Consider the following 12,624-nt stretch of genomic DNA (forward strand, 5'->3'; position numbering starts at 1 on the left):
AAGTCCTTCCTTCATTCTCTTTGAGTTCTGCTCTTTCAAGAGAGATGGGAACACTAACACTCTACAAGGTTTAGATATAAGAGTTATGGGCAGACCCAGGTGGATAGTGCAGTGAAAGTAGGGTTGCACTTGGAATCAAGATTTGAGTTTGAATTCTTCCTTGGTTGTTATGGGACTCTGATCAAATGACTTAACTTCTCTCAGATTACATTTCCTCATCTGTAAAATGAGGAACATAATAGTAACTACTTCATAGTTGCTGCAAGAATAAAATGAAGAAAGATATGCAAAGCTCTCTGCAAACCTTAACATACTAGATATAAATGTTAGGTACTATTATTATCATTATTGTGAAAATCATGAAAGGCTTTTTAAAAATAATGAACCACTCAGGGAAGGAAACAGCTTGTTGCTGGGTTCACCCTGCTTCAAATGCCCATTGAGGTTTTTTTTCTCCTTTGATTTTCCCTTTAATTTTTTCCAGCCAACCCCATCTGTATTAACCTTCAATTATAGTCAGTCAGCAACTATTTTGTAAGATCCCACCATGGGCAAGACATCACATAAAATGCTTATGGTGAAGCAAAAAAAAAAAAAAAAAAAAAAAAAAAAAAAAGACTTGCCTTCTATATACTTGCCTTCAGGGATCTTATAATCTGCTCAATAGACCCAGGATCTCTGCTTTCTTTGGTAGGAGAAATTCTACTGCCTGTTAATGACTCAGTAGGTAAAAGCCTTAGAGAGCTGCCTCAACTCAAAGAAGAAAATAACTTATTTTAAGCCCCACAAACAGGAAATATCAAATAGTGTTAGAGGCAGAACTATGAAAAGAGGTGTTTCACTATTTTATATGAAAAGAGTTATTTCTGCCTTCAGGCCTAAATCCAGACCACCAAGATACTTCTAACAATCCCAGTATAGGAGATAAAATATGAGTATTCCTTCCCTAATGACAACTACAACTATGACTAAGACTACAACTATTTACTACTATTACTTCTATTACTACTACTACTACCACTACTACTACTACTACTACTACTACTACTACTACTACTACTATTAAAGTAATACTTCTAGTAGTAGTAGAATACAACTACTATTATTATTACTACTACTACTACTATTGCTATTATTACTACCACTAACACTATTACTACTACTATTATTATTAAAGTAATACTTCTAGTAGTAGTAGAATACTACTACTATTATTATTATTACTACTACTATTATAATTATTATTACTACTATTACTACCATTATTACTATTACTATTACTACTACTAATATTATTATTACTACTACTAGTAGTGCTATTATTATTATTACTATTACTACTACTACTATTATTATCACTACTATTATTACAACTACTACTACTATTACTATTACTACTACTACTACTACTACTACTACTATTACTGATACAACTACTACTTTTACTATTACTATTATTACTATTACTGATACTACTACTATTACTATTACTACTACTACTACTACTATTATTTTTACTACTACTATTACTAATGTTACTATTACTACCACTACTACTACTACTATTATTACTACTACTACTATCATGATGACTATAACTAGAATTGGCAAAATGACTACATTAATACAAAAAATTAACATATGTATACTTTCTTACTATGTTCCAGGTACTTTGCAATATTAATTCATTTGATCCTCTTAGCTACTTTAGAATGCTCTTATTCTTATTATCTCCATTTACATTTTTTTTCAGGATTTTTTTTTCCTGAGGTTGGGGTTAAGTGACTTGCCCAGGATCACACAGCTAGAAAGTGTTAAGTGTCTGAGACCAGATTTTAACTCAGGTCCTCCTGAATTCAGGGCTGGTACTCTATCCACTGCGCCACCTAGCTGCCCCTCCATTTACATTTTAAGAAACTGAGGCAAACAGAGGTTAAGAAGTTATATGTCCAAATCACATGCCTAATAAATGTAGGATATTGAATTTGAATCCAAGTTAAGATTCTTGTCTCCAGACCCAGTACTCCACAAGGCTGCCTCTCTTCTCTAAACCTTTAAAACACAGATTTTCCCTGCTGCCATATTTGCTTGTATTTCATTAAATTGCATCTTGATTTGGTCTCCATTAGGATGGTCTCCTTACACATCCTTTTCTCAAATAGGCTATAAGGCCCCGGAGGGCAAGCACCCTAGTATATATTTCTTTATATTACCAATAGCCTAATACTTGGAAGTTGAATTAAATCAAATGTGCCACAAGCTATAAAGGAATTAGGACTGATAATTAGTTGGGTTCTGGGTAGAGAGGCTTACCCAACCTACCTATCAGCAGAGGGCAGCAGAGAGCCTCACCTAGTACCCAGTGCTTCTCAGCTTTTCATCATTTACAGGGATAGAAATGCTTTCTATCTTGTTTTAATAAAACAAGCATTTATTAAGTGCCCACTGTATGTCAGATAACATGCTAATCACTGGATACAGACACAAAATTAAACAGAACCCACTCTCGAAAATTTCATCTGATCTCAGAACACTTTGTACTCCTATATACTTAGAGTCTCATTTTTCTGTTTTTTTGTACACATGTCTAGTTACTTTCTTCCATGTCTGCTAACTATCCACATACATATGCATGTGTATATACATGCATACATATAGACATACTAGGATGTTCGGGGGATAGTGTACACAAAAATGAGATCGGGAAAACCAATGTCAATTCAACAAAATAAGTAAGAATACACAGGGGAGAAAGTATGTGGCAAAAGAAAAGAATATCTGAATGAAAGTAGGAATGACTGCCTATAATTTAATGAGAGAGCTAACCAAAGTCAATTGAGGGTACCTACAGAGTTCTGCAGGAGGCAGTGATTTGTGACATTCTTGAATGGACCCAAGGGTACTTCCTATTATTCCCTGATTGCTGATCAAAACCTGATAGAATTGAACTAAGATGAAATGATAAAACTGATCTCATCACTCCACACTGAAAATAATTCACCAAAAGACCTTGTAGCACCAAACCCAATCTTCTCAATATCCAAGAGCTGAGCCAAAACAAGACCCAGTGAGCTTTTGTCTTAACTACTAACAATCAATGACTTTATTTTCCCTAAGAAATAACCCATCACAAACTGTACATTTCTCTTTTCTTTTAAAAAGAAACAGCCCCAAATTCCCCTTTGGAAATAGTCAGGGCTAAGCAAAACTTAAGAAAATTTCTACTTTGCAGGTTATTACATAATCTTTCTAAAAGCCTCAGTTTACTGAAAGGTATGTATTTAAATCTAATAATCAGTTTCTTCAAAATGAGGCATAAATGTTGTCTTTAAGAAGAGAAGTTAAGAGCTCTGAAGTGGGGTTGTCAATGGAAGGATGGGAAATCCTTAATGTAGGAAATTTTCAAATAATCTCCAAAAGAGTAGAATTTGTAAGGACTTAAACTTTCTCTGGTATCTGCTATGTTAAAATCTCCAAGCTGTTTGCTTTCATAATCACAAACATTGACAAAAGTTGCTTTAAAACAATTCAAATATTGAGCAGAACTTTGGGGAAAAAAGATTTCCAATACTGACAGAATTTGTGCAATCTGACAATAGACAAGGATTATAAAAGTGATCATAGTTCAACTAGGTAATAACTTTGTTATTAAAATGTCTTCAGGAAAAATAAAACTTATACAAAGATGTTTCCAGAAGTCTTATATGTGGTATTAAAAAAAAAATCTGGAAACAATCTTAGGACCCCAAATCGGAGATTGACTGAACAAAGTAATGCATCAATCCAATTGAAACTATAACACCAAAAAGAAAACCAACTTTGATAAATATAAAATATAAATATTAAAGGATCCATACAGTGTAATGCAAAGTTAGAAAAGGGCTTGTAGGATTGTAGATGTAAATATATATTTTTAAAAAGAATGTATTGGGGGCATAATTGATAGAGCACCAGATCTAAAGTCAGGAGGACCTAAATGCAAATCAGACACTTAACACTTCCTAGCTGTGTGACCCTGGGCAAGTAACTTAATCCAATTGCCTCAGAAAAAAAATAAATAAATACTATATTTCATTTTAAAAAATACTCTAAATTTCACCTAAATTGGTATTTTTATTTGCCCGATTTTCTCTCTTTAAAATGGGAGTTCATTGTTTTGTAACTATTATTTCTTAGTACTTTTTTTTTTCTTTCCAAATGGACTAATCACCACTGAGTCTATAGATCCATATTCTTATAATAAATATAAACTATTTGTAGCAAAACATTTTTAAATTAAAAAGAATGTATAGTGAATTGCTAAAAGTAATTTCTAATTGTCAAAAAAGCCTCAGTTGTCATAATTCTTAAATGCAGTCAGTAAGCATCATTCCCTTTTCCTTCTCACTCCTCATACCTACCTTTTTTAACTTATGAAGACCAGAATCTTGGAACACAGGAGAGACAAAAGAGACATCTACCTGAATTAATAATATATTCATGGAAACATATGGGAGTTGAAGAAGAAAAGACAATATTAATTTGAAGCAATCTACTCACATAGTACCTTGTGTTTTGCTAGGACTCCCCAAAGGCTGATGGATTTAATTTGAGAATCCCTGTGTTCATCATGGTCTAGTGGAAATAGCTCTGTACATGAAATGTTTTTACTTTTGTTTGTAACCCTAATGCTTAGTATAGTGTTTGACACATAGTAAATGATTAATTGATGCTTTCCCGATGCCTTGGAGATTCATGGTATAATCCTAGCTCTAGTCCTTATTTTGGGTTTCTTAGATATGAAACAGGGATAATGATATTTATGCAATCAACTCAGAAGGTTGTTGTGAAAATAAAATGAGTGAATCTAGAAACTTGGTCTAGTCACTGAAGCAAAGTCCCAAAGAATATGGAAAAGAAAGAAATAGAAGACCAGTCAATGTAGGGGAAATGGGAAGAACCAAGAATCATAGTCTAGCTCCCTATGTATGTACATGAGTTTGTAAATAGCTGGGTTTTCATTGGTTTGTTTTTCTTATTACCTTCCCCTTTTGTATATTTACCTACAGTTCCTAATGATGAACCTTCAGAAAACTTACAAATGAATTATATGTTTTTTTTTCCTATAGCAGCAGTCTCAGAGAAGTAAGAAACCAATGTGCTTTCCTCTGTCCTAAAAGATATGAAGAGACCCTAGAATCAAAGAAGGAATAAAGAAATTTCATAGAAATCAGTTCATCAACTTCTAGGGCTCAAAAGTGAAAGACAATGGGTCACTCAAGATCCAGCTTAGAATTAATAATGGGCCTCAATTCTGCAAGTTCACATATCCCATGCTGTGATATATTTCAGCATAGAACTTGGACTATTATTATGATTATAAATATTTTCATTGACACAGAACACACTTTGGGAAAGTGTAAAGTAACCACCAAACAGATAGCTTTCCAAACTTAAATTAATTTAATTAGAATAGATGGTCCTAATTCCTAGGTATAGCCCAGATGTTAATTCTTGCCAAATTAATTGAAAGGATGATACTAGGTTCCTTCGACCAGTCCAGACTCCTGGTCTCCCTCTTCTATGATCACTTGGTTTGTCAATGTCCTTTTAAAAATATGATATTCAGACCTGAACACAATACTTCAGAGAGGATTTGAGAAGAATTCCATTACTGTGATCTCTCTTTTATCTATGCATTTTGAAGGATATGACTGGACCTAAAATTCCACTAGTATAGAGAAGACACAAGTAAGGAAATTACCTATTCATATCTGTACCTTCTCTGCAACTTATATATCATTTTAGAGAGTTTTGCAACACAGTCAGCACATGTTAAATGCAGTCAGACTCACATCTTCTCAGCTCAAAAGTTAGCTTTCTGACGATTACATCACAAAATATTTTGACACATTTTAAAAATAACAATATTGGATTAATTTTTTGCATCTTCATCACACTATTAGCTCATACTAAACATGTAGGCAACATCAACAGAGTACTTTTTTCCATATACTTATTATGCAAGCAATATTGTAGGAGAATAACAAGATTCTCCTACAAACAAGCATAAAATAACACCTCAGATTGAATTCTGGAGTGTCTGAGCCAACAAAAGTTCAGAGTAAGCCATTTTTCCAGAAGATCAGAGAGTTTTTTTAGCATGGGAGAGGAGGCTATGAAACACCAGTGGTATGACTAGATAGTAGCAAAAGGAATAGCAGCAACTCAGCATCTCTTAAGCCAAAGACAGTAAAGGGACCTGGAAACTAGCCAGAAAGAAACTGCAAGATAGACCTCTGCTAGCACTAGACACAGGAATAAATGCTATTTAATAACTCTATTGTCTATACCCACTTATAAATCATAGTTCAAAGACAGAAAGAAATACTTTCAGTCAGGAAGGAATAGAAGTCCTGAGGGGGGCAATATTAATTTAGTCCTTAGGGATCAAGTATCCTGAGAAACAACATCACTTTCTGGTTTCAAGGAAAAAAGTGCCCTGAGAAACAAATCAATTGTAATCCTAAGGCATTGGAGATTCTTTCTGGGGAAGGACTAGAGTGCAAACCATGAGAGCACTGACCACACTTCTCCCCAGACCATACCACCTATGAATCACTTAAAACTTCCAAATCTTTATAACTACCTATGAAAACATCAGTGCAAAAAAAAAAAAAAAAAAAAAAAAAAACAACTAAAGCTTGAGATAGACATAGACCAACATCAACATAAAATTCTATATGAAGAAATAGAGTGGGAAAAGTGAACAAAAAACAACAAAAAATATCTGTTTTAATGGTGATAGGTCAAGACATAAACTGACCAGATAATGCAGTCAAAACACCTACAAGCAAAACTACAAATAAAAATTATAAATTGGATACAAGCCCAACAAGAATTCCTGGAATGGCTATAAGTGACTTCAAAATAAAATAAATGTGATAAAGGAAAAAAACTAGGTAAAGAAATGAAAGCAAAGGAAGAAAAATATGGAAGCATGATTGGCAGCTTGGTAAAAGAGGCACAAAAAAATGTTGAAGAAAATAACATCTTAAAAAGCAGAATTTGACAAATGGGAAAAAAAAAGTACAAAAATTCACTAGTAAAAATAACTTTTTGCAAATTAGAATTAAGCAATTGGAAGCTAATGACTCCATATTGCCAAAACAGTATTTAGGGGAAATTTTACTTCTCCAAATTGTGCATTAATAAAGGAGAGGAAAAAACATATCAATGAATTAAGCATGCATCTGTAAAAAAAAAAAAATTAGAAAAAGAACAATTTGTAAATCCCTAATTAAATATCAAAATGGAAATCCTGAAAAAATATAGGTGAGATTATTAAAATTGTAAGTTTAAAAACATTGAACACAATAAACAAAACATTTTATTCATTAAATAAAATAAGAAGCTAATTTTATTTTTTTAAAAATACTAAAATAAACTATTAGTTTGATATTTTTAAAGAGAAAATCAAATTGCTACTATAAAAATTGAAATGAGTAAATATACCACCAGTGAAAATAAAACTAAAGTAATTACTAGGGGTTATTTGCCTGATTATATGTCATGAGTCAAATGGATTAACATAAAAGGAAATAAAATGCTTAAATAACCCAATCTTATGGGGGAAAAATGAAAATATAAACCATCATTGAACTCCCTAAGGAAAAAAAATGCTCAAGACCAGATAGAGTCAGAAATGAAATCTGACAAAATTTGAGGAACAATTTTCCCAAAACTATATAAACCATTTGAAAAAGTAGACAAAGAAGAGGTCCTGCCAATTTTTTTATGTTACAAATATTATTTTGATACCTAAACCAGAAACAACACAACAGAAAAAGAAAACTATTGACCAATTTCCTTAATGAATATTGATGCAAAAATTTTAAATAAAATATTAAATAAAATAAAAATTTAAATACAATTTAAAAAATAAAATAAAATTTTAAATAAAAAATAAATAAAAGTAAAAATTTAATAAAATAAAATTTTAAATAAAAATAAAAGAGTTTTAAATTAAATTAAATTAAAAATAAATAAATAAATAAAATATTTTAAATAAAATTAAAATATTTTTTAAAAATTAAAAATTTAATAAAATCAAAGAGATAATAGCAACATATCACAAAATCATAAACTATGGCCATGTAAGATTTATGCCTTGAATACAAAACTAGTTCAGTATCTGGAAAAACATATCTGACCATATCAATAACAAAACAAAACAGAACAAAAAATAATTATTTCAATGATTGCAGGGAAAAGACTTTTACAAACAACGATGTCCATTACTATAAAAATACTAGAAAGCTTAAGAATCAATGGAGCCTTTCTTAAAATAATACGTACCATCTATATAAAACCAAGACCAAGCATTCCTGCAACAAGGATGAACTTAAAACCTTCCAAATAAGACCAGGGGTCAAAAAAGATGTCTATTATCAACAAGATATATATTATCAGTATTATTATTCAATTTGTTGTTCAGTTATTTTCAGTCAGGTCCAATTTTTTATGGCCTTTTGGGGGGTTTATTGACAAAGATAATTGAGAGGTTTGCCATTTCTTTCTCCACTTTTTATGGATAAGAAACTAAAGTAAACATAGTTAAGTGACTTGTCCAGAGTCACATAGCTAGTAAATGTCTGAAGACAGACTAGAATTCAGAAAGATGTGTCTTCCTGATTTCAGAGCTGACATTCTATCCACTATGTAACCTAACTGTCCCATTATTCAATGAAATGCTAACTATTGAAATAATCAGCAGCCTCAGAAAAGTTGTAGAATGCAAAATAAATACATTTGTTATCAGTTTTTTTATATATTACCAAAAAAACAGCAGGAAGAGAGAAAGATATTTCATTTAAAATAATTTCAAAGAGTATAATATACTTGGGATTCTACCTTCCAAGCCAAAACTAGGAATTATACAAAGTTACAAAGAATTTTTCACATAAAGACAGATCTTATTGAAGAATATTAACTGCTCAAAGGCAGACCAAGCCAATATAATAAAAATTACATTCTACCTAACTTAATTTACTTATACAGTACTATACCAGTCAAATTACTAAAATGTTATTTTATAGAGTTATAAAAAATAGTAAAAATTCATCTGAATGATAGTATAATATGATGATATGGTATGATCTGAATAATAACAAAAGGTTAAGAATACCAAGAGAATCATTGAAAAATAAAATTAAGGAAAGCATTTGAATAGTTCCATATTGCACACAATATTACAAAGTAGTGATCATGAAAACAATCTAGTTTATTGTTCAGTTGTTGTAACATGCTCTATACTTTATGATCTCATTTGGAATTTTCTTCAAAGATTGGAGTCATATCCCAAAGACATAAAAAAGAGTGAAAGTACCTATTTGTACAAAAATATATATAGCAGTTCTTTTGTGATGGCTAAGAAGTGAAAAAAATAGGATAACAATCAATTTTGGAATGGCTAACCAAGTAGTAGTAAGTGATTGTAATATAATATTATTGTCCCATAAGAAATGACAAGTAGGATAGTTTCAGAAAAAAAAATAGAAAAATTTATATAAACTGATACAAAATTAAATAAGTAGAATAAAAAAAATCATACACAGTAGCAACAATACTGTATGATTGGGACTTCTGGGGGTGGAGGTGGAAAGGGGATTGTAACAGGAAAAAATTCAAGGAGAAAGTGGAAGTAAAATGAGGAAAATTACATCTCAAGAAGAGGCAAAGAAAACCTATTATAATTGAAGAAAAGAAGGAAGGGTGACAAATAGTGTGTGAATCATACTATCTTCAAATTTGATCCAAAGAAAAAATATTAGATAAATTTGGTTTCACTGAGAAACATCTCTCATCTTATAGAAAAGTGAGAGGGGAAAGGGGAAAAAGGAAAAAGTGGTCTAAATAGAAGGGAAAAGAGAAATAGTAGGGGAAAGGTATTAGACAGGGGGGTTCTCTAAAGGGGGAGGACTGCTTGAGGCAAGTGGTGCTCATAAGTAAAATACTGGGAAGGAGGGAAAGGGAAAAGGAAAGAGAAAAGTATAATTTAGGGTTAATAAGATGGCAGGAAATATAGAATTAGTAGTTTTAACTGTAAATGTGAATGGAGTAAACACTCCCATAAAATGTAAGCAGATAGCAAAGTGGTTTAAAAGCTAGAATCCTACAATATATTGTTTATAAGAATCACATTTAAAGTAGAGTGATACATTCATAGTAAAGGTAAAAGGTTGGAGCAAAATCTATTATCCTTCAGGGTGAAGTTAAAAAAAAAAAAAAAAAAGCAGGAGTAGCTAACCTGATCTCAGATTAAGCAAAAGCAAAGATTGATGTAATTAAAAGAGATAAAGAGAGAAATTATATCTTGCTAAAGGGTACCATAGATAATGGAGCAATATCAATACTAAACATGTATGCACCAAGTGATATAGCATCTAAATTCCTAAAGGAGAAGTTAAGAGAGTTGCAAGAAGAAATAGACAGCAAAACTATAATAGTGGGAGAGCTCAGCCTTGCTCTCTCAGAACTAAATAAATCAAACTACAAAATAAATAAGAAAGAAGCTAAAGAAGTAAATAGAATACTAGAAAAACTAGATATAATAGATCTTTGAAGAAAATTTAATGGAGACAGAAAGGAGTACACTTTCTCCTTGCAATTGTGAATACATCCAGCCATTCTGGAGAGCAATTTGGAACTATGCTCAAAAAGTTATCAAACTGTGCATATCCTTTGATCCAGCAGTGTTACTACTGGGCTCATATCCCAAAGAGATTTTAAAGGAGGGAAAGGGACCCACATGTGCAAAAATGTTTTTGGCAGCTCTCTTTGTAGTGGCAAGAAACTGGAAACTGAATGGATACCCATCAAATGGAGAATGGCTGAATAAATTATGGTATATGAATGTTATGGAATATTATTGTTCTGTAAGAAATGAATAGCAGGATGATTTCAGAGAGGCCTGGAGAGACTTACATGAACTGATGCTAAGCAAAATGAGCAGAACCAGGAGATCATTATACACGGCAACAACAATACTATATGATGATCAATTCTGACAGATGAGGCTCTCTTCAACATTGAGATGATTCAAACCAGTTCCACTTGTATAGTGATAAAGAGAGCCATCTGCATCCAGAGAGAGAATTATGGGAATAGAGTGTGGAACACAATATAGCATTCTCACTCTCTTTGTTGTTGTTTGCTTGCATGTTTTCTTTCTCAGTTTTTCTTTTTCTTCCTTCTTGATCTGATTTTTCTTGTGCAACAAGATAACTATATGTATATATATATATATATATATATATATATATATATATATATATATATATATATATATATATATATATATATATATATTATGTGTATATATGTATATATACACACATAGATTGGATCTAACATGTTTTTCAACATATTTTACATGAATTGGACTATCTGCCAACTAGGGGAGGAGGTAGGGGAAAGAAGGGGAAAATTTGGAACAAAAGGTTTTGCAAGGATCAATGTTGGAAAAATTATCTATGCATATGCTTTATAAATAAAAAGCTTTAATAAAAAACCAATACTGTATGATGAAAAATTGTGAATGATTTGGCTTTTCTCAGTAATGCAAGGACCCAAGACAATCCCAAAGGACTTATGATGAAAAATGTTATCTGCCTAGAGAAGAACATATGATGTCTGAGTATAGATTAAAGCACACTTTTTAAATTTCCTTTTTTGTTTGGGTTTTGTTGAACATAATAACCAATATTAAAATGTTTTATATGAGTGTCCATATGCAATCTTTATCAGATTGCTTATTATCTCAGGGAGGGGGGAGGGAGGAAGGAGGAAAAGGAGGGGAAAAATTTGGAAGCCAACATTTTTTTAAATGGTTATTTTTAAAAGTTTCTATGTTATTGGGAAATGTGCAATGAGATAAAATAATTTTAAAATAAAAGTAACTTAAATGCATAATTATGTATTTTTATCATGCTGATTTCATCTTATCCATATAAATGATTGTACAGCCCCATCTTGAAATCTTTGTTACATGCCATTCCCCTAACTTTATGGACTACATGTCTGGATGTGACTATATAACTACCTTTTCTTTTGTGACATTGCTACATCAAATAAAATTGTGAGGCTGACATTCTTGATATCTAAAGTTTTTTCCCCCAAAACTTCATTCTATGGCAGAGTATCAATCCAGCATATTAATGAGCTGATCCAAATGACTAGTTTTATGTTTTATCTGAGATTTGAATCACAGCCATGAATTTCCTTTTGTTTATATAATAAAAAAACAAAATTCTTAATCTAACTAGTGAAACTTGACAATATTAAGAAATCTACTCATTTTTAAAATTCTGTATTTAATAGATTCATTTGGGAGGAGAATGGTCATGGAAATACAGAAATTCAGAAATCATGGAGTTCATAGCCAATAAGAATTGCCATCAAGCAGAATGAGTTCAATATTTAGCTTACTGGAGAGAAGGAACAATGACTTAGAGATTCATAGGTAACAGTAAACAAAGAACAAGAAAGCTTATAGTAAATTTAGAGCAGAAAAAGTAGTTTCTGAGGCAATAAGAAAGCCTGAATTTGGCCATGGTGAGTAATAGGTATGCCATTTTTCCTTCT

The 12,624-nt window shown here is 31.5% G+C and overlaps 1 protein-coding gene across 1 annotated transcript in view; it reads right to left on the reverse strand.

The window, feature by feature from the left end:
* Positions 1–12,624, reverse strand: part of SH2D4B (SH2 domain containing 4B) — a 137,381-nt gene that overhangs the window by 69,865 nt on the left and 54,892 nt on the right. The window lies entirely within an intron of this gene.

The sequence above is a fragment of the Sminthopsis crassicaudata genome, chromosome 2 (genome assembly GCF_048593235.1).
Source record: "Sminthopsis crassicaudata isolate SCR6 chromosome 2, ASM4859323v1, whole genome shotgun sequence".
Taxonomy (NCBI): Eukaryota; Metazoa; Chordata; class Mammalia; order Dasyuromorphia; family Dasyuridae; genus Sminthopsis; species Sminthopsis crassicaudata.